This window comes from Hyla sarda, chromosome 5 (genome assembly GCF_029499605.1).
Source record: "Hyla sarda isolate aHylSar1 chromosome 5, aHylSar1.hap1, whole genome shotgun sequence".
Classification (NCBI taxonomy): domain Eukaryota; kingdom Metazoa; phylum Chordata; class Amphibia; order Anura; family Hylidae; genus Hyla; species Hyla sarda.
This window is the reverse complement of record NC_079193.1, coordinates 361,293,963-361,315,950: the sequence shown is the minus strand read 5'-3', so window position 1 is coordinate 361,315,950 and position 21,988 is coordinate 361,293,963. Positions and strand designations below refer to the sequence as shown.

Below are 21,988 nucleotides of genomic sequence, written 5' to 3'. Positions count from 1 at the left end.
CCTTAAGAACTCGGAATGCAGGGCGTATCCATACGCCCTGCGTCCTGAAGAGGTTAAACTTAATAAGCACAATGAGTCCTTTAGAACGGCTGATGCTTGTTGTGTTTCTTTGTGCTGGCTTATAGAGAGAGGCCCAGAAGTTGTCTTTAAATCTTTGGTTTGACTCAAAAAGATTATTGCAGTCCGAAAAAACACTTTCTTTATTATGTAAGTAGTTTTCACCACACTCAACAATGGTTACTGGAAAATTAAAGGTCGTTTAAAGGGGTTATCCAATATAAGGTGACTTTAGTTATTAAGGGTCATACAGTAATGGACATGCTTACCAAGGATCTGTGCTTGTGTTAGTGGTCGTGTCCTGTGTTCCTCATCACGTTGCTGGCTTGCTTTTAAGAAACTAGCTACTTCCTGTTTCTGTGGCCTCCCTCAGACTACAATCCCCAGGATCCTTTGTTTCAAGGTGGGAGGCGACTTATTTCCCACCCAAACATCAGTCACCCCACCCATTGCAGACAAGCCACGCTCCCATTGATCACATGACTTGCCCGACATCACCTGACACACAAGCTGCGGATCTGTGTGATGACGAATGCACGCACATGTGCGCCGGTAACAGAATCAGGGGTCCGGCTTCACACACAGCAGACAAACCAGCCAAGCCCCCTTTCAGCACCTGACTTGTGATGTAATGTCTTGGGCTGCACAGCAAGCTGGGAAAGGTCCGAGACAACACTCATTTTGTAGGCTGCGGAAAATAAACTTCCTGGGAAAAGAAAGACATTTGATCCCAGCCACCAAAAATTTGATCCCAGCCACCAAACACAGGTAAGTGAAGTATATTAGTAACTAGACTAACTCTGCTGCCCCTTTCTCATATTCAAAGAACCAAAAATCCCAGAATACCCCTTTAAAATATATATGTTTTTCACATGGAGGGAAAACATCTTAAGAAAATTGCAACGATTGCAAGAATCCTAACGATCACTTGCCATCTTTATTGGGAAACACTGAGGTATGGTAGCCGTAAATACATTTTAATTTCTAAAATATTTTTTATATGAGTTTTTCTGTATTTATTTATTTATGTAGTTGAGTAAAATATCAGTGGAAGCTTACTTTTCCATAATTATTTAACATCCTTCTCCATCTTGACTCGCCCACTAACATTTTGGATATTTTTGAATATATCTCTCCCTCTCACAAAGGTCCATAAAATAAGTCACAATAATGACGGATCAGATATTTGAAGGCTGAATTCCAGACGACTGTTCTCTCTGTGACCTCTTCCTACAACTTTACCCATATTCCCAGTTGTGTCCTTTCCTTCACTTCTGGAGATGTTGTGTAGTAGCTGGGGGCGAAAACATTTCATTGACAAAAAAAAAAAAAGTTCTAGTTGTGTATTACGAGTTACAGGAAGAATCGGGGGTGGTAATTCCAGTCAGTGATGAAAGAGTCTCAACATTTATATCCACCTCATTGTAAAGAAACACAACATGGTTTCAATTCACAGTTTAGTAGCATGATTCCTTTGTGTATTCCAATAAAGGGATTTCCAAAAGTCATCAATGCTTCACAACCAAAGACTGAATCTAGACTGGTCTAAGTGGTATCATTATAAGACAACAATATATATATTACTATTTTTATACATAAAAAAAAATATTTATGCTCAGAGATGGTGCAAAATAAGAAAGAAAAACATGAAAAAATGTACAAATATTACACAATTTTTGCATGGAAATATCATAGCGAAATTTTACCCAGATATCCTAGTGGGTTTCACCTTTGAAAGACGGAATAGTTACTCAGTTAGAGTAAAAAGAATGGGGGTGGGGGACATTTTTGGAGCTAAACTATATGAACACTGAAAAAATTGGCAATAACTGATACATTTTAAAACATCATAAACAAATAACATAAATAAACACAAAACAATATATAAAAAAGATCAAACAAAAAAATTAAAGCCTTCAATGTAACACGAAGGAAAATGTTATGCCGACAAAAAGTTATATAGAGACAAAGACATACATGTAGTGTCACAACATAATCTAAAGGTCAGGGATAGTAATATGAGGTATATCCCCCCCCTATTAGAAGGAAGGGAAATTACTGGATTTTAGGATGGATACGTTGGGGACTATATCACCACCGGAGCCTTTCAAACCCTTTTTATCTGGCGTACTTGCCCCAACCTGAAGACTGTCGCCACCTTCAATTTTTTGTCAATTCTTTTGTCAAATCTGGTACAGGAGCAAAGTCGCCAGTCGAATTAACAGGAATGACTGCTCCTTTACCTAGTTTCTGGTGTCTTAAAATAGGGTATCAGAAATACTACATAGGAGAGCAGGGACTCCTGTCTTTATGACAGGAGTCCCTGCTTCTCCATCATTAGCAGCTTCTTACTTATCTTTAAGCAACAGGAGGTAAATAATGATACTGCGCATTATTACTTAACTCCTAACACTCCCTAGGCTGGAATCTTGGCACCTGATCTGGCAAGTGTAGGCCAAATCCAATTGGCCATAAAATGAAGTTAACAGGTGATTCCAGTGAAATCTCCCAAAATGAATTTTTAGAGGTTTGCTCATCTTTATAGTGAATATAAAGAAAGGACTTATTCTCTTTTTGCAGGATTCCCTTTTGCATTATGAATTGTAGTGACTTTTTCCCCAAAAATTTCACGCATGAAAATGGTTAAAATACATAACAAAAACGCAGGTAGAGTGAATGTGATACAGAGTAAATTGCAGACTGATATAAAGGAAGGGAGAGGGGACACTGTCCCCGAGGCAGAGGAGGAGCGAGACAGCTGGTCTTCTATGAGAGGTTCGGTAAGTGGCTGTTCCCAGTACATGGTCATTGTAGGTCATTGGCTTTCTTGAAGAGATGGGTCTTCAGATGGCTTTTGAATGTCTCGTGGAAGGATGAGAGTTCGGTAATAAGTTCCAGTGTATGGGGGAAGCACGGGAGTCATGTGAGGTGTGGAAGAGGGTAGAGCACACAGGGGTCTTGAGAGGATCAGAGATTGCGTGAGGGGCGGTGTGAGGAGATAGGGTCAGAGATGTATGGAGGGGACTGGACGTGGACGGCCTTGTATGTTGGTGAATAGTCATCGGGCAACAGGCAGCCAGTGAAGGGATTGGCAAAGGGGAGAGGCATAAGAGAAGTGAGGGGAGAGGTGGATCAGTCGGTCAGCAGAATTGAGGATGAAGGGGAGCAATAGTGTTTGATGGAAGGCAACAGAGGAGGATGCAGTAGTCCAAGCGGGAGATGATGAGGGCAGGTACCGATGGTTTAGTTAAGTCAAAGCTGAAGAATGAGCGTATTCCTACACAACTGTGTCTCTTCAATAGGAACCAGTAATCCCAAAACCACAGTAACTCAAAAGCCTAAGTGAGCAAATCTGGAGATGGCTGAAGACCGCATACAACAATTATGGAAAGGATTTTATCTGTGTTACTTCCCCAAACCTACAGTAAATCTGAAAAGTAATGTTTGATGATATGTTCAAACATCTGTTGATAGAATTATTTTGTAAAAAAAACAAAAAAAAAACATATATATAAATATATATATATATATATATATATATATAAAACTTTGTGAATAGGGGAGGAATGACTGGCCAGTCCATTCGGACGTGGTCTGAGGTCCCATCCAGGTGAAGGGCCCACCGCAGCCGCTGGTACTGAGTATCCAGGACACTCGTCCCGGATCCCCAGGCAGACAGGGCAAGTTTCTGATGTATGTGCGGCTCACGCACATAAGGGAAGAAAGCCTTCTCTCTGTATAAGCTGCATCTGGGGCCTACACAGAGAGGAAACGTGACCTCCACCCCCATGCAGCATGCAGTGCAGGCATCGATGACGTCACTCATTGGTGCCTGCACTATGGAGGATGGGACACGTGGTCCCCTGCAGTGGAGGAGATCGCTGCGATTGACATAATCAGGTGAGCAGATTTTTTTTCCTTCCTGGGGAGGGGACTCTGCTGCCTGTACCTACTGTGGGGGAACTCTGCTGTCTATACCTACTGTGATGGAACTCTGCTGCTTATACCTACAGTGGGGGAACTCTGTTGCCTATATCTACTGTTGGGGGAACTCTGCTGCCTGTACCTACTGTGTGGGAATGCTGATGCCTGTACCTACTAAGGGGGAACTCTGCTGCTGCTTATACCAACTGTGGGGGATGTCTGCTGCCGTCTATACCTACTGTGGGGGAACGCTACTGCCGTCCATACCTACTGTGAGCAAGGAGACACACAATGGCCTGACGAAAAGGCCATCCTGGTCTAGAAACATGTTGTGTGTTCAAAATAAAACAGTAATTTTACCCTTTGCTTGTCAAGTTTCAATATATTGTCTCACCGGTAGTGCTGACATCCACTTCCAGAATCCATTGTGTGCCTCCTTGCATAAGTTGCCCGCCAGCTTGGTGTGGGAAGCCTGCGGCAGCCGGAATTACCATTACCGTGATCTGCTATCACGAGTGTTGTGCCTTACTCTGCACACCCTGAGAAGGTTAGTATATATCGTACCTACACAACACTGATATTGTAATAACTTGTTCTGCACATAGGAGTGCTCCATGTTGTCTTTTCTTTTCTATACATACTGTGAGGGAACTCTGCTGCTGCCTATACTTAGTGTGGGGAAACACTGCTGCCGCTTATACCTACTGTGGAGAAACACTACTGCCACCTATACCTAATGTGGGGGAACTGCTGCATACCGAATGTGGGGGACTTCTGCTGCCTAGCGAATGTGGGGGACTATTATGTTCCTGCCTAGCTAATATGGGGACAAGCTACCAAACTAATAGGAGGGCTACCTACATAGGGGTTTTCATACAGGGTCAGCTATCTGTGGAATTAACCTACAGGGGGCATGACTACCTACCTGGGGCACATTAACTTCCTGGGGGCATGACCTACTAGGGGACACTACCTACCTGGGGACATTACCTACATGTAACTTCCGTAAGCAACACCTTAATTTCTGGCTGCCAACACAAAATACTCTGATAGTGCCTACTTACATATCTTGATACCTACCTAGATACCTGGCTACCTAACTATTTACATACCTGACCTTCATAGATGGATGCCTAACTACCTAGCTAGCCACCTACCTACATGCCTGGCTACCTATCTACCTCTCTGGCTAGTCACCTACCTGGCTACCTGATCTACCTACCTAGTTACCTACCTACCTGGCTTCCTACCTACTTGCCCTTTTACTGTGCAGGACACCAATGAAGGCATTATTACAGTTTGTGGGCCTATAGATGGGAAAATGATGTAGAGGATAGGATGGCAAGGTAAAAATGCAGAGTCTAACATGTTTGTCCTGCAGATGTTAAGATATCGACATGGTGGTCTTCTCCGGATAGAGAAGAAAAGGAAAGAAGGTGCCGTCAATCAGAAAAGATGTAATTGTAAGTCCCTAGAGGTAACTGTAATCACTTCTATGGAATACAGATCCTGTGTACAGCTGATATCTACCACTATATGGTCCTGTATATAATCACTTATATAGTATACAGATCCTGGTCTGTGTATAGTGCTTTTATTCAGAACAGAATGGCGGAACTATCCTGTTATTGTGCGGAGGTATATATTTACTTGTATACTGGTATTATTGGTCATGGAAATTATTTTACCTATTTTACCTACGTTAAAGCATTTCTTACATATATAAAATTTAGTTTATTTTGTGTGTAGGATTTGGGTGGAATAGGGACATAGCAGAAGTGTGACCAGCGGCAGGGGGCCCTTGCCTTTTTTGGTCCGGGGCCCTGAGTGTTGTTAGTTCGCCTCTGTCTGGGTATGTGCTTATACATGTGCATATGTATGTTTCAGCATAACTTACAAATAGCAAATTTCAATTGAACTTAGTACACTATATGTCAAATTAAATTAAAGTAGAGTTTAGGGATGTCCCGATACGACATTCTCTGCTACCTGAAAGAAATGTGATCAGTAAATGTACCGAAAGCCATAAACAAGTCTATGGGACTTCAAGTACATTTCCTGATTGCAGAACTCTCGGGCTGCGGAGATTGCCTGGGAGTTTTAATCTTCCTGCTGCTGGTAAAGGAAGATTTAACTATGCAGCAGGCAGGTGCAGCGCAGGGAAAAGGGACAGGGCAGGTGGGGAAAAAACATTTATTGTGGGCTAAGAGAAGACATCAGTACAAGGGCACGGAGAGGGCATGGCAACGCTGCTGCAGTAAAGAGTGCAAAGGGGACGAGCAGCTTATCCCTGCTGTGGCTTCAGAAGACTGGTAAAGCTGGGTGGGATTCAGTATGTGTGCCACCCAGCTTTCCCAGTCTCCTGAAAATAGCTAATATACTAGATAAATATACTCTTCAGCAGACTGGGAAAGCTGGGTGGCAGTCCACAGGGCAGGGCTCACAGTACTCCCTCAGATTAACCAGTCTGCTGAAGAAATGACATATCTGGAGATGCAGCCATATTGCAGACATGAAGAGAAGTCGCAGATGTAACTTAGCTGTGTTGCTTTTTCTCCCCCACAATGGAAATATTTTTTCCAGCCGCGTAAATGAGTAAGATGTCACATATTTATGCAACTGGAAAACACCTCCATTTTTTTTTTTTACACATTGTGTGCTCAGACAGCCACTTTTCTATAGACTTACATAGAGCACATTAATGTTACAAGTATGGACGTAGTTTTACCTGTAATGTTATTGTGTTAAAACCAAAATTTAGAAACATTTTAGCAAATTTGTATCTTTTGTTTTCCTTCTAAAAGATTTGCATTATAGGACAATATAGGACATTACTCCTGTAAATTATTTTGTAATTTTATGGTATTTTTAAGAGGAATTTTATGAGGCTGCATTGCTGGTAATTCAGTAACACTTTTATGGCTCATTGTGGTCTCCCAGCTGCTGTCAATGACTGGAGGTCAGAGATATATTCTGTGTGAATCATAGGGCAGAGCAAAACATACAGACATTGTAATATCATTAGATGGATATAACATGTTCCTACTCTGGTCTCAGTTGTGGTTTACCCCATGGCGCTTGGGCCACTATAATTCTGCTTAAATATCTCTGACAAAGTGGATGGGAATATTGTAAGAAAATAAAAAAATAAAAATTACCATTAACTACTAAAACTGCCCCAGTTTCCCCTATATACAAGAATATTACTACTATAATACTGCTCCTATATACAAGAATATAACTACTATAATACTACCTCCTATATACAAGAATATAACTACTATAATACTGCTCCTATATACAAGAATATAACTACTATAATACTGCTCCTATATACAAGAATATAACTACTATAATACTGTCCTCTGTACAAGAATATAACTACTATAATACTACCTCCTATATACAAGAATATAACTACTATAATACTGCTCCTATATACAAGAATATAACTACTATAATACTGTTCCTATATACAAGAATATAACTACTATAATACTGCTCCTATATACAAGAATCTAACTACTATAATACTGCTCCTATATACAAGAATATAACTACTATAATACTGTCCTATGTACAAGAATATAACTACTATAATACTACCTCCTATATACAAGAATATAACTACTATAATACTGTCCTATGTACAAGAATATAACTACTATAATACTACCTCCTATATACAAAAATATAACTACTATAATACTGCTCCTATATACAAGAATATAACTACTATAATACTACCTCCTATATACAAGAATATAACTACTATAATACTACCTCCTATATACAAGAATATAACTACTATAATACTGCTCCTATATACAAGAATATAACTACTATAATACTGCCTCCTATATACAAGAATATAACTACTATAATACTGCTCCTATATACAAGAATATAACTACTATAATACTGCTCCTATATACAAGAATATAACTACTATAATACTGCTCCTATATACAAGAATATAACTACTATAATACTGCTCCTATATACAAGAATATAACTATTATAATACTGCCTCCTATATACAAGAAAATAACTACTATAATACTGCTCCTATATACAAGAATATACCTACTATAATACTGCTCCTATATACAAGAATATTACTACTATAATACTGCTCCTATATACAAGAATATAACTACTATAATACTGTCCCTATATACAAGAATATCACTACTATAATACTGCTCCTATATGCAAGAATATGACTACTATAATACTGATCCTATATACAAGAATATAACTACTATAATACTGCCTCCTATATACAAGAATATAACTACTATAATACTGCCCCTATATACAAGAATATCACTACTATAATACTGCTCCTATATGCAAGAATATGACTACTATAATACTGATCCTATATACAAGAATATAACTACTATAATACTGCCTCCTATATACAAGAATATAACTACTATAATACTGCTCCTGTATACAAGAATATAACTACTATAATACTGCTCCTATATACAAGAATATAACTACTATAATACTGCTCCTATATACAAGAATATAACTACTATAATACTGCCTCCTATATATAAGAATACAACTACTATAATACTGCCCCTATATACAAGAATATAACTACTATAATACTGCCTCCTATATACAAGAATATAACTACTATAATACTGCCCCTATATACAAGAATATAACTACTATAATACTGCTCCTATATACAAGAATATAACTACTATAATACTGCTCCCTATATACAAGAATATAACTACTATAATACTGCTCCTATATACAAGATTATAACTACTATATACTGCTCCTATATACAAGAATATACCTACTATAATACTGCTCCTATATACAAGAATATAACTACTATAATACTGCTCCTATATACAAGAATATAACTACTATAATACTGCTCCTATATACAAGAATATAACTACTATAATACTGCTCCTATATACAAGAATATAACTACTATAATACTGCCTCCTATATACAAGAATATAACTACTATAATATTGCTCCTATATACAAGAATATAACTACTATAATACTGCTCCTATATACAAGAATATAACTACTATAATACTGCTCCTATATACAAGAATATAACTACTACAATACTGCTCCTATATACAAGAATATAACTACTATAATACTGCTCCTATATACAAGAATATAACTACTACAATACTGCTCCTATATACAAGAATATAACTACTATAAATACTATAAATACTACTATAAATACTACTATAAAGCCTTTATTGCATTGCCTCAGGATTTCATTATTGTACAGGGATATTTGCTCTTTGGTGCCACTTTTTTCCCCTTTCTCTTTGGACATATAACTACTATAATACTGCCCCTATATACAAGAATATAACTACTATAATACTGCCCCTATATACAAGAATATAAGTTTAGTGAATCACAAGAGCCATATGTTTTTTTTTCTATTTTATTACAAGTGGATGATGACTGCAAAATGATATTTATTGGAAGGATCAGGAAAGCAGTGTAACGTTATCCTGTAATGGGTGAGTTGGGGACAAGAAGAAACTTTGCACATTAGTGATGGGGGAGATTTTCAGTGATTCGTAGATTTTCTTGTCATTGGGCTGATGTCCTGGGAAGAAACCAGAATACTAAAGATCAAAGTCGTTCTATAGAAGAAAACACACATTGTCAGGGATTGATACAATAGCATTAGATAGGAGCCCCCCACAGTCTGCGGATGCAATGCATTTCATGGCGATGAATCATCCGCCGCTGTTTCACGGGGTTAACTGCAGCTGTTCTGCCCTCGTGCCAGGTTCGTGGGGGCAGAGTTATTACAGCAACAGCCTGAGGGCAGTTTTTTCCCAAGCAGAATACCTCCAGATGTTGCAAAACTACAACTCCCAGCATGCCCGGACAGCCTTTGGCTGTCCGGGCATGCTGGGAGTTGAAGTTTTGCAACAGCTGGAGGCACCCTGCTAGGGAAACGCTGACCTAAGGACATGCGGATCAGTATCACGTTCCACCCAAATTGTGCCTTACTGACAGTATATTCCCATTGCATAAAAAGATTTTATATTACTAGGATATGCCATCATAGGATACGGTACAAGAACCCCTTTAAATTAACTGATTCTTAGGCCATGTTCATACATCCGGAATTTCCGTCGGAGATACCGAAGCAGCAGAGTCCGTTGTTTTCAATGGGATTATGCTATGCTGTGCACACAGCAGAATTTCCGCGCCAGATATTTCTGGCTTGAAAAGTCCGTTTTCCGTGTCCGCAGAAAGAATGAATCTGTTTTTTTCCCCCTAGTCTAATGCAGACTCCAAAACAGGAGACACCAGACCAGACCCCCTAGACTAATCCAGACCCTTAATTAATAAACTCTTAATTAATAATCTCCTCAGACCACTAGAATAATACAGACCCCAGATCAGACCCCTAGACTAATACAGATCCCAGATCAGACCACTAGAATAATACAGACCCCAGATCAGACCCGTAGACTAATACAGACCCCAGATCAGACCCCTAGACTAATACAGACCCCAGATCAGACCCCTAGACTAATACAGACCCCAGATCTGACCCCTAGACTAATACAGACCCCAGATCAGACCCCTAGACTAATACAGACCCCAGATCTGACCCCTAGACTAATACAGACCCCAGATCTGACCCCTAGACTAATACAGACCCCAGATCAGACCCCTAGACTAATACAGACCCCAGATCAGACCCCTAGACTAATACAGACCCAGATCAGACCCTAGAATAATACAGACCCCAGATCGGACCCCTAGACTAATACAGACCCCAGATCAGACCCCTAGACTAATACAGACCCCAGATCAGACCCCTAGACTAATACAGACCCCAGATCTGACCCCTAGACTAATACAGACCCCAGATCTGACCCCTAGACTAATACAGACCCCAGATCAGACCCCTAGACTAATACAGACCCCAGATCAGACCCCTAGACTAATACAGACCCAGATCAGACCCTAGACTAATACAGACCCCAGATCGGACCCCTAGACTAATACAGACCCCAGATCAGACCCCTAGACTAATACAGACCCCAGATCGGACCCCTAGACTAATACAGACCCCCAGATCAGACCCCTAAACTAATACAGACCCCAGATCAGACCCCTAGACTAATACAGACTCCAGACCCTTAGATAATAAGGAAATTAAAACTATAAAATAATAGGATGTAGCTGGTTACTATATAAGCATATTTTTTAATGATAAAAATCTTATAAAAAGCATTTGTGGTCATAGCTTCCCATGAGAGAGACGTACTTACCCAACCTATAACCTATAAGCGTCCGAGGTGTGCCATAACCGCACTTATTGAGGGAACACCTATAGAGGGCATACCCCATAGTAAATATTATGAAAAGGGGGAAGGCTGGGTGGGAAAAATGCAACACCCGCCCTGAGGTAGCGCTATGAGGGGGTTTATATAATGATCAGCCCCTCCCACAAATACAGCCCTTTGGGCTTTATACTTGTGGTGATGGCTTCCCATGAGAGAGACGTACTTACCCAACCTATAACCTATAAGCGGCCTGAGGTGTGCCATAACCGCACGCCTATAGAGGGCAAAAGACAAGCCAAAATAGGTAAATCATTTCAATGATTAAGAGTTACAAAACTATCAACTTAAAGACATCAGACATTTCTTTCTCTGGATTTGGAATATACCGAACGTAACAAGATGATTTCCACCTACCCAGCCTCTAAATAACATGTGCGGGCACCTTGTGTTTAGACGCAGCCGATGCGGCCCTTATTCGGAAACAATGCCTCGAAAAACTATGTGCCTCTAAACCTAGCATAGACAACAAAGAACGGACCGAACTTATGAAAGAACTAGTGGTGAGTGGACCCATACCTAATGGTAGCAGAGGAGAATTAGGACCCATCCCGCTTGTGGCCACCAGAAACTCAAACACCCTGACGGACACTACTTATGACCGGTGGGGAAATATGTAATCAACACTTCTGATTTAGACGTCTTAGTAGACAAAAGGGACAAAACACATCGATCACCAACTAGTGCCAACTGCTGCCTTAGCACTGCTTTATCTCTACCGGAAATGGTAGTAATTTCGCCAGGCCTCAGAAAACCATAAAAGCTAAGTTCATAGCTGTTTTGATTATGGAACTACGTACAAAACCGAACGGTGCTGAATCAAGCAGAATGGATAATTCCTAGAAGTATCACCGAAACATACAACCTGACCCCTCTCTTAATAGTCAATGTGCTATGTATACCACACAGCATGAACCAAGAACAGTGAAGGCCGGCTTGGGTATTCCATCAACAAGAAATGTTGTATCCCTACCAAGTATACCTTAATCGTGTTATAAGATAACTTTTTCATATGATGGCAAAAATCACAAAACAAACTAAGTTAGATATAATCATTTGATTCCCTACCACCCTCTGCCAGTGATATTATTGCTCTGAAGGCATGTCAGTAACAATAATTTCACAGTGCTTTACCCTGCAGGCATGGCAGGCATAACAGGCATACTACCCCATATCGGTCATGATATTATTTCTCTGAAAATGTGTCAGTAACAATAATTGTGCAGTGCATTCCCCTGCAGACGCTGCAGACATAACAGGTATACTACCGCATGGGTCGTGATATTATCGCTCTGAAGAGTTGTCAGTAACGACAATTGCGCACTGCATCCCTCTGCAGCCGTGGCAGGCATAACGGGTATACTACCTCCTATGGGTCATGATATTATTACTCTGCATGTCTCAGCAACAATAATTACGCAGTGCATACCCCCTGCAGATGTGGCAGGCACAACGTGTATACTACCGCCTATGAGCCATGCTATTATTGCTCTGAAGACATGTCAGTAACAATAATTACGTAGTGCATCACCTTGCAAACGTAGCAGGCATAATGGGTATACTACTGCCTATTAGTCGTGCTATTATTGCTCTGAAGACGTGTCAGTAACAATAATTACGCAGTGCATCACCCTGCAAACATAGCAGGCATAATGGGTATACTACTGCCAATGAGTCGTGATGATATTGCTTTGAAGACGTATCAGTAACAATAATTACACAGTGTCTTTCCCTGCAGGCATGGCAGGCGTGACATGTATGCTATCATCTATGAAAAAACATCTGAATATCGCTTAAAGTTATGTAAGGCTTTGAAAACCAATTATACCAACCTGAAGCAGCAACTCTCAGCTATAGTACCATAACCAGAATATCAGCTATACTAACCTAAACACCGAAATCCTATCTGCCGAACAGTATAAATTATGAACCTATGCACATTCTACCCTATAATGTAAACACTGTATAAGACTATAAACAGGAACATGCTAAAAATGCTAATGCAGTGTATACATACTATAAATAATGAAGGTATATACGCTATGAATGTGTCACTTTCATTCTATGAACATTTACCTCCCGTACATGTTACCAAGAACATTTCACACAAAAAATGCTATGAATCTATACACATTCTAATTGCATGGAAAACTTACGTATGCTGCTATAACCATAAAAAATTATTAATTTTTTTAATGCTATGTATGAATGCTATGAGCGCATGTACAGTGAGAACGCTAACAAACGTATGTATAGTAATAGTTCTACAAACGTATGTACAGTATAGATGCTATGAGCGTATGTACCGTATGGACCCTAAGTACTACTAGCTTATGACCAATATAAATGTTATGAGCGTATGAACAGAATGACTGCTATGAGCATATGAACCTTATGAAAGCTATAAATGTACACCTGGCATAAATGCTATGAGCTTATGACCAGTAAAAAGCTATGTATCTATGTACCGCACCATACTATAAGCGCATGAAAATGCTGTGGGCGTATGTGTGATATACAAGCTATGAGCGTATGTACAGTATAAAGGCTAAGAGCGTATGTACAGTATAAAGGCTAAGAACGTATGTGCAATATGGGGGCTATGAGCATATGTGCAGTATAATGCTATAAGCGTGTGTGCAGTGCAAACACTATGCGCGTACGTGCAGTACGTACAGTATAAATGCTATGAGTGTGCGTACAGTATGAATTCTATGAGTGTGCGTGCAGTATGAATGCTATAAGCTTATGTGCAGTATAAAACTATGATCGTACGTGCCATATAATGCTATGAGCGTACATGCAGTACAAATGCTATGAGAGGCACGTATCGGCGTCCGACTCGAGGTGACAGAAGTGGGGCAGCTGAGGTAGTGCTGGCACTGGTGATCCAGGCGTCCTCGTGCGGCAGTTAGAGCTTGAGGAGCTCAAACACACACGTTGGTGGTCCCGGTTTAAGGAGACTGTAGCGCTTGCGAGGGATGGACTCAAAGGTAGGTAAATGCAGAAAGGTGACAATACTGGTCAAAGTAGTACGGTGGATAATCCCAGACTTGTTTCTGGGAGGTCCCCCTTTATCAATGGCTGAATAGCTATTTGATGCTTACTGTGCCCGGATCTTCTATTTTCTGTATCTGCTAAGGAGGTGCATCGGCCGTGCTAACTGGCCCTCTGATGTCAGTGCCGCCTTCCGCAGCACCGCCCAGCTCACCAATATTCCTCCCCTCCCTCCACCTCTCCCTCTTCTCCCCACTCTGTAATGAATAGGGAGAGGTGGAGGGAGGGAAGGAATATTGATGAGCTGGGCGGCACTGACATCAGAGTGCCAGTTAGCCCGGCCGATGCCAGTTAGCACCTCATTAGCATATGCCGAAAATAGAAGATTACGGCCGAACGGCGCGGCAGATCTGGGCACAGTAAGCATCAAACTGATCAGCGTCCCCCGCACTACCAGCCAGTTCCACTGATTAGTGCGGGGGAGAAAGCTGACAGTTTTTCTTTAAGCCATTGATAAATGGGGACCTCCCCGAAACGCGTCTGGCCAGAGCAGGAGAGGTTTTCTATGGGGATATGCTTCTAATCTGGACAGTTCCTGACATGGACAGAGGTTTCAGCAGAGAGCACTGTGGTCAGACTGGAAAGAACTTAACAATTTCCTCTGTAGTATACGGCAGCTGATAAATACTTGATGCTAATTTACAAATCTGTTTAACTTTCTAGCACCAGTTGATTTGAAAACATTTGTTTTCCACTTGATTTCACTGGAGTTCCCCTTTAATAAAAACCATGTGATTATAGAGAAACCAGCTACATCCTATTCTGTTATAGTTTTAATTTCTTAATTCTGCAGAAATGTCAGCTATTTTTTGATTGCACATGTCTATGGCACTATTGGGTATAGTGTAACTCAATATCTCGGAACAGACACAAATTTTATCCATTTTAGTGTGTAGCCACTCAATATCTTTATATTTGTTTTCTCCTTAGATAATAAAGACCCCAAACCAGACCACTAGGCTAATACAAACCCCAGATCAGACCCCTAGAACCCTAGACTAATACAGACCTTAGATCAAACCACTAGACTAGTACAGACTCCAGACCAGACCCCTAGATAATAAAGACTCCAGATAAGACCCCTAGATAATACAGACTCCTAGACTAATACATACTCCAGATCAGGCCCCTAGACTAATACAGACTTCAGACCAGACCCCCTAGACTAATGCAGACCCCAGACCAGACTCCTAGACTTATACAGGCCCCAGACCCCCCTAGACTAATACAGACCCCGGACCCCTAGACTTATACAGACCCCAGACTTCTAGGACACCCAGAAGGACTACTGTACAGTAAGGTTAAGCCTGGTAGAGCATGACACAGAAATTTAAATAACAACAAACATAATCCCTGTGTCATACCTCATCCCCTTAGGCACAAGGCATAACAGTTAATCGGTTTTACCTAGATTGTTCCTTTCACACCCAAGAACCCTCCAAACCTGCAGATGTCGAACTTATATAATTCCAAGTTCTAATAAACTGCTGATGTGGCAAAGTCTTGTGCCCAGGACATGTTGTCAATATGGAACGTGCCGGTAGCAAAGGGCGTTTGTCTCTTCGATCCAAGGGTGTGCCATCTGACGCACTTGTAAGGAAGAGATTTCAAAACAGATGGATGTGTCTCCCAGTGTATGAGGCCAAGAATATTTTATTGTAAATGGAGCAATTATACAGCAAATTGCATATACCTGAAGGCATTTCCATAACACAGCAATGTAAAGGAGGTCAAGGAACAGTAATGGGAGGAGAATTGTCATGTGTGAAGAAGCATGGGCAATATCTTACTTTTGTATTATTAAAGGGTCCTTGAACATCTAAAAAGTGCATCCTGTTCAACCTGAATCCCAGAGATATCAGGGTTACTTAGTTACGCTACAGCCAGGTCTTCCATGACGAAACTATACAGCAAGATAGACAATGAACAACCCTGAAGGGTTCTATTTGCGATGTCCATTGGGATGTCCTGAAGGGTTTCATTTGCGATGTCCATTGGGATGTTCTGAAGGGTTCCATTTGCGATGTTGTCCATTGAGATGTCCTGAAGGGTTTTATTTGCGATGTTGTCCATTGGGATGTCCTGAAGGGTTTTATTTGCGATGCTGTCCATTGGGGTGTCTCGAAGGTTCCATTTGCAATGTTGTCCATTGGGATTTCCTGAAGGGTTCCATTTGCAATGTTGTCCATTGGGATGTCCTGAAGGGTTCCATTTGTGATGTTGTCCATCGGGATGTCCTGAAGGGTTTAATTTGCAATATTGTCCATTGGGATGTCCTGAAGGGTTTTATTTGCCATGTTGTCCATTAGGATGTCCTGAAGGGTTCCATTTGCGATGATGTCCATCAGAATGTCCTGAAGGGCTCCATTTGTGATGTTGTCCATCGGGATGTCCTGAAGGATTCCATTTGCGCTGTTGTCCATTGGCATGTCCTGAAGGGTTCCATTTGGAGTGATGAGAATCTGCTTGAATTCAACCTGAAGGCTAAGAATAAAGCACCATGACCCGTTCTACAAAGCCCAGTCCCAACTCAATCTGTTTTAAAGATATCAACAAGAATCTCCAATGAATCCTGACAAACACATTTTCAGCATCTATTAACAGATACATTGTTGAGTCAGAGCATTTGGCATGGTCAATAAAAGTCAGTGTCCTAAGGGCGTTCTCCCTTCCTCTCTGCAACCAAACTCACCTGATCATCATGGATAATGCTCAAAATGACCCAAGCTGAAGAACAAGAATTTTAAAATAAAGCTTGATGTCACAATAAAAGAAGAATATAGGATGATAAATGCATTAGAGTGTCAGATCCTTATTCAGCTTAGGCAGGACCACCATGTTAGCTTTTAAAGGGGTACTCCACTGGCCAGCGTTCGGAACAGAACACTGTATGTGTGCTGCAGGGATTGATGTCAGGACCTTCGTCATGTCATGCCATGCCCCCTCAATGCAAGTCTACAGGAGGGAACTGTTCAGAGTACAAGAAAATCCCCATTGCAAACCTATCCTGCTCTGGACAGATCCTGATATGGACATAGGTGTCAGCAGAGAACACTGTGGTCAGACAAAAAATAACTCTAGAAAAAAATACAACTTCATGTCAAGAATACAGCAGCTGATAAGTACTGGAAGGATTAAGAATTTTTAATAGAAGTAATTTACTAATCTGTTTAACTTTCTGGCTCCAGTTGGTTTGAAAAAATAAAAATAAAAAACATTTTCCACCATAGTACCCCTTTAACAGTTTCTGAAGCTGTGCGCCCCTTTTCTTCTTGAGCCTGGCCCCAGGCTGATTCAACACACCCCATATAACACACCTCAAGGCTTCCTACTTTTTAGGGATGGGCAGTTGGTTCTTTTCATGGTTGAGGGTAATGTCTGTGATAGCCAACTCCACAGCGGCCTACAGACCAAATCCTTCAGAAGCCACTCATTGAGCCTCCAGGTCCATTTCTGAGGCACTAACTCCAGTAGAGTCAAGGTTAAAAAAAAGACTGGAGAGTGGATGGACCAAATTGCCGTATCAATGGAGACGGATAGGGTGCCACAGGAGAGCATGATGCAGGATGAAGAAAAAGTTCAGTCCATACAAGCCGTGAGCCCCAGAAAATTGTGTGAAATCCTGATCCTTAGGGTGCAAAATGCGTCAAATGTCTACGAGCTTGTAAGACAGACTGAACAATAGAAATGGTGGAGCGGGCCAAGAAGACTTTCCAGTAGAAAATTCTAACCAGGGGTCCAAACCAGTTCAAAGTCAACCTGAAGAAGCAACGTTCCCTTAAAGAAGTACTCCAGGGAAGTTAATAAAAATAAAAATGCCCCAAAGCCACCACAATACCTGTTATGTGTCCCCTGTAGTTATCCATGTGGTTTTGGCAGCTCCTTTGGCCCCTGATGTCTCCTAAATACTTTTTCCTTGTTTGCAGCCCACACTACAACTCCCAGAAGTCAGTGCAGCTCTGTGTAATGGCTGCCAGCCAACTGCTTTCACTATATGTGTGCATGCTTACACTGCAGCTCACACACACTGTCTTTTCTTTCAGACTATCCTTCCTCCAGCAATAAATCATGCTGCGTTCTGAATGGCAGCAGTCAGTGATTAGATATTCAGCAGAAAAACAGCAGCTATGTGCTGAGAATCTTCACTGCTTTTCTCTCACAGCTCACAAGCTCCTCACACAGGGAGGGGGAGGTGTGGCTGTACAGCCAGGGCACTTTAGACCAGACAGAAATCATCACGTGGTGTTGTCCTAAAGGGTGGGGGCTAGGTCTCAGTGAGGGGTTTACACCAAAACACGGTGGATTTGAGAATTATGCTTTTCTCTCACTCCCTGCATGTAGTGACAGCTGAAAGAGGCAAACTACTCTATATAAATAATGAATAATATTTAGACAAATACATAAGTTGGTGAGAGGGAAAGGAAGGGCTATGAGTTTTGTTCCCCGGAGTACCCTTTTAAGTTTAAAGTCTCCCCAAAGAAGCAAAGTTACCAAAAAAAAAAAAAAAAAGTGCTCATTTTCCTAACAATATCAACTATTGTCTGTCCCTGATCCCTGTTAGGTAGATAAATGCAATCGTGTAAATGTTCTGCCGGATTTTCAACTTCCCAAAAGCAAAGCGCCCCTCAAGACTGACCAAAGTAATAATGTAAAGATCTATGTAGGGCAGTGGTCTCAAAGTGTTGCCCTCCAGATCAGGGTTCAAGTCCTGCAGGAACGTGTGGGAACCAAGTTCCTGCACTTTCTCCACAGCAGGAACACTGTTTCCATTAGCAGACGTCCTGCAGGACCAGCCCTTGTGTGGAAGAGTTCCCTTTTTTTTAGGACTTGACCTCTGCTCCAGATGCTGCAAAACCTCAACTCCCAGCATACCCGGAAAGCCAACAGCATGCTGGGAGTTAAAGTTCTGCAACATCTGGTGGCCCAGTTTGAAACCAATGATGTAGGGCGAGTCCCCTCGTGACTTGGACCCAGATATAGTCCTATAAAGACAGTAAATGAAGTGTCTGAGACACATGCCCGGCACATGACCCGTCCTAAATGTGTCTCTTGTAACAATAAAACATGAACCTTATGTTTAGGAACAGAATAGGGGGTCTGAGATGTTTCTCAGGAGCATTGAAGACTCCAGCGTTGAGAATGTCTAGGCTTATAAAGGCAGTAGACATTGTCCGCTCCGACAGGGGGAGGAGAAACAAGCAGAGGAAATTCATGCAGAGTAAATTTAAAGGGGTACTACGGTGGAAAAAAAAATTTTTTTAAATCATCCGGGGGCAAAAAGTTAAACAGATTCGTAAATTACTTCTACATAAAAATCATAACCCTTCCAGTACTGTTATCAGCTGCTGTATGCTCCAGAGGAAGTTGTGTAGTTCTTTCCAGTCTGACCACAGTGCTCTCTGCTGACACCTCTGTCCATGTCAAGAACTGTCCAGAGCAGGATCAAATCCCCATTGTAGACAGTTTCTGACACGGACAGAGATGGAAGCAAAGAGCACTGTGGTCGGACTGGAAAGAACTGCACAACCTCCTCTGGAGCATACAACAGCTGAGAAGTACTGGAAGGATTAAGATTTTTTAATAGAAATTATTTACAAATCTGTTTAACTTTCTGCCACCTGTTAATTTTAAAACCTTTTTTTTTTCTCTGCCGGAGTACCCCTTTATGGATGGAGCTGCAGTCTGTCACCACATGCTGGGAGTTGTAGTTTCCAAACAGGTAGAGCACCACAGGTTAAAGATAAGAATGGCTAACTATTTTCTCTTGATTAGTGTTGAGCGTGAATATTCGAAATGCAAATCAGCACTTAGCACTTTCGCAAATATTTAGAATACAGCGATATATATTCGTAATGACGAATATTTTTTTTTCTTTTTATGCAAAATTATGCAAATATTTATGAGAATATCGGCACTTCCAGAGGACACTGATCACTCCCTTCTTTTTGGTGAAAGATATAATTGCGCATGCGCACTATGTGAGTTTCATTACGAATTTTCGCATGGAAAAAAAAGAGAGCGAACATAGCGAATATGCGAATTTCGAGAACATAGGACGAATATTTGTCCATATATTTGCGAAATATCGCAAATTTGAATATGGCCTATGCCGCTCATCACTACTCTTGATGATAGTAACATGACTCATCCATCTACTGTTCCATGATATCTACCAGAAGATACAAGAGGACACAGGGTGCGCACCCCTGGGTGGAATCGGATATAGTGGGATAGTAAGGAACACGATCAAAATGCACTTACCTGTGCGCGTTGTGCGAATAGAGGAACAACACTCAAAGCCCTTGTCAGGCCCAAGGCCTGATTATTAAAATCCTATATGTGTATTATAATTATAACTGTGTGATGTATTATCCAAGCCATGGGTGAGAGGTCATTCAGACTGTGTTTTTGTGTATTGCATTTTATTGGGGGTCTGGCTGTTTGTTTACATCTCCTTTGAAGTCAAAGGCTTTTTTGAAGTCATGCACTTTGGTCCGATCATATCATCAAAGAGATAAGGGGTTAGGAAGAGAGAAGACCCCCTGGTGGGATCAGAGGGGAGGGGAGAATGGAGTCTCCCTCCCAAGAGAGCAGATATGATATTTAAACAATGCTAGACTAAAAGTTGGGTGTTCAAGGCTGTACAACAAGCTAACAAGACCATCCTAAGAACAGCACTCTCACTCACTCATGGACTGCTATATCATCTGCTGTATGAACTTCATCTTTTGTTTTCTGAACTTGTCTTGCAAAACTCTTTTATATATTTTTGTACCTGTATGTCATTTTTCCTGTATATATATATATATATATATATATATATATATATATATATATATATATTTAGCACTGTGATACCTTTTATCAGATTAAATGTTTTATTAATCAGCTCTGGTCTTTGATCTCTAAATATATGAACTCACCTTTCTGAAGGCAGCTCTGGTAAAACACGTTTATCTAAGGGTTAATTTGGTGACTTGCTGGGACTAGTAGTGGATACCCAGAGGTCTGGCAGCTTTAACCCTTGCACCATCACACTCTCTCTAATGTCTTGGCTGGACCGATAGGGTGTGATCGTAACAGCCCTTAATCAAGTTCCTTAGATGGCGGCTGCTGCGGCTCCCAGCGTCTGAGCGCAAAATATAGATTCGGAAGTGTCCAGGAAAGGGAGATATGTTGCGCTGCCACCAGACATGAACTTTAAGGGGTATTCTAGGAAAAAACTTTTTTTTATTTACCGTATTTATCGGGGTATACCACGCACCGGCCTATAACACGCACCCTCATTTTACCAAGGATATTTGGGTAAAAAAAGTTTTTTACCCAAATATCCATGATAAAATGAGGGTGCGTGTGTGCGCGTGTGTACCCCGATACACCCCCAGGAAAGGCAGGGGGAGAGAGGCCGTCGCTGCCCGCTTCTCTCCCCCTGCCTTTCCTGGGGTCTAGAGCGCTGCTGTCGGCCCTTTTCACCCCCTGGTTATCGGCGCCGCTGCCCGTTCTGTCCCCCTGACTATCGGTGCTGGCGCCGATAGCCAGGGGGAGAGAAGCGGCGCCGACAGCCA

At 41.2% G+C, this 21,988-nt stretch overlaps 1 long non-coding RNA gene across 1 annotated transcript in view; it reads right to left on the bottom strand.

Annotated features, from left to right (window-relative positions):
* Window positions 1-1,117: 1,117 nt before the first annotated feature.
* The window catches only part of LOC130272768 (uncharacterized), a 32,198-nt gene continuing 11,327 nt past the window's right edge, over window positions 1,118-21,988 (bottom strand). Inside the window, exon 3 of the long non-coding RNA XR_008843732.1 lies at window positions 1,118-1,351. This is a non-coding gene — a long non-coding RNA (uncharacterized LOC130272768). The remainder of the gene's footprint in view (window positions 1,352-21,988) is intronic.